The following is a 2,325-nucleotide window of genomic DNA, read 5'->3' as shown; positions in this document are numbered from 1 at the left end:
AGTGCACACCCTTAGTCCCAGCACTCAGGAGGCAGATGTAGGAGGCTCGCCATGAGTTTGAGGCCACCCTGAGACCACATAGTGAATTCCAGGTCAGTCTGGACTACAGCAGGACCCTACCTCCAAAAAAAGCCCCCCAAAAAGTGGATAGCAATTGAGGAAGACACCTAATGTCAACCTCTGGCCTCCACACACATGTGCACATAGGACTATATGCATGCATACATGGTCTTTGTGACCTCTGTCACCTGCTACATAGTTCTTGCTTGCAGAGCCCAGGGTCGGTGCTACTAACATTCTGGGGCTCCAGGCTGTGTCTTCATGGGCGTGGGGCCTTTCTTCCATGACGACAGATAATGAGCCTGCTCCACATATCTTCATCTCCTCTCCTCTGTCAAGGAGTGCCATCCTTCTTTGGCCCGTACATGAGTTCGGCTGCTGCTCTGTTACTCAGATCACCTCTGAGAAGCCTATTAAGGATAGTAACAGGACAGTAACAGATACCTCTCGCTCTTCCTTTCCAAGCTGGGCCCAGCAGAGCGAATGGCTCCCGCTAAGAAGGTGGCGAGAAAAAGAAGGGCCGTTCTGCCATCAAGGAGGTGGTGACCCGAGAGGACACGGTCACCATTCACAAGCGCGTCCATGGAGTGGGCTTCAGGAAGCGGGCCCCTCAGGTCCTCAAAGAGACCCCGGAAGTTTGCCATGAAGGAGATAGGGACCCCAGATGTGCGCATTGACACCAGGCTCAACAAGCTGTCTGGGCCAAGGCAATAAGGAATGTCCCATATCATATCCGTGTACGGGTGTCCAGGAAACGAAATGAGGACGAAGCTTCACCAAACAAGCTTTATACTTTGGTGACCTATGTCCCTGTTACCACATTCAAAAATCTACAGACTGTCAACATAGATGAGAACTAACTTCGTGAGTGTAAAAATAAAGTTATAAAAGTTTTTTAAAAAAAAAAAGGATAGTAACAGCCATCAAAGAATGCGAAGAACTTCTGCTGGTAAACAGCCCTGGTGCCATCAGGCCAAGGATCTGGATAAGAAATTTTCCATTTTTTTTATTGCCCTTACATAAAAGTAGGTATACAGCACATTATGCAGCATAATAAATATACAGCTATCCTATATAATCATTGCTACTATTAGTGCAGGCTTTTACACACATGTGGGGGTACATGTGTATATGGATATTTATCTGTGTGTGGACACACGTGAGTGTGCAGGCATGCATGTGCATGTAGGCCCGAGGGGAGTGTTAGCCACTCCCTTCCTCACTTTTGAAACAAAATGTCTCCCTATACCTGGAACTTACCCCTTCAGCTGAACTGACCGGCCAGCCCTGCGATACTCCCGTCTGCAACTCTTCCGCACTGGGAGTAGATGTGGATGTCACCACATCCCAATTCAAGTCCCCACGCTTGTGTGGTAAGCATGTTACCCACTGAGCCATCTCCCCAACCCCAGTATAGACTATTTCAAACACAGAAATCAGTATAGAAAATGGGTCCCAAGCTGAGCCCCTGCAAGAGTTAATAGATGTTAATGTTTTGCCCCCATTAGCTTCTGAGAGCTTTAAAGAAAAACAGCTCATTGCCTGGTTCTCCATCCCTGTTTGGTCACCTGGAGGCTGTGTTTCTTACTTACACCGCGAGCTACTGCTGCGTGTTCATATATATTTACAAAGAGCCCATGCAGCTGCAGGAGTTCTCATCTTGTTACCTAAACTAGATTGCATTGGAATGAAGGGACCCAGGGTTAGCCTTGCCCATGCAGTACCCGCATGCACCAGTGGGCGTCATGAGAGTCACAGGCAGCGGGCATCCGGGAACTGCTGAGCTGTGCAGTTTGAAGCTATCCACAAACTACAGGAAGCTTACTGTTCAAATTTTAAAACGATGCCGGAAACGGTGACACCTGGCATCATTTCTTCCAATTCTTTCTGTAGATGGAGGCTCCCATGGACAATGGCACTATGTGAGCTTGGGCAGACCCAACATCCTGTCTGGCCCCAGGGCCTCCTCTGAGAAATAATGGAGAGGCTGCTGCTTCTCCTGTCTGACTTGGCAGGTAACAGTGGTTCCCTGGAGGTTTCTCTGGGCAGAGGAAGAGGAGACAGGACTCCACTGACGTCCAGCTTGGAATCCACTTGCCACTCTCTTCAAGCTCGGGTTAGAGGCCCCAGAGAGTCGCAGACCCATTAGCTGTGAGCGTCGTCCCTTTGAAGCATCGGTTTTGTTGTTAAAGGCAAGACTTCCTAGGTGGCCACCCGGGGTGGGGGGCGGGGAGCATGTCAGGGAACAAAAGGGCTGCAGAGCCT

At 49.5% G+C, this 2,325-nt stretch overlaps 1 pseudogene; it reads left to right on the top strand.

Annotated features, from left to right (window-relative positions):
- Positions 1-557: 557 nt before the first annotated feature.
- Positions 558-920, top strand: LOC101598556 (annotated as a pseudogene).
- Positions 921-2,325: the final 1,405 nt, after the last annotated feature.

This window comes from Jaculus jaculus, chromosome 12, assembly GCF_020740685.1.
Source record: "Jaculus jaculus isolate mJacJac1 chromosome 12, mJacJac1.mat.Y.cur, whole genome shotgun sequence".
Lineage (NCBI taxonomy): Eukaryota > Metazoa > Chordata > Mammalia > Rodentia > Dipodidae > Jaculus > Jaculus jaculus.
Note: the sequence above shows the minus strand (reverse complement) of the source record. Positions and strands in the feature narration are given on the sequence as shown.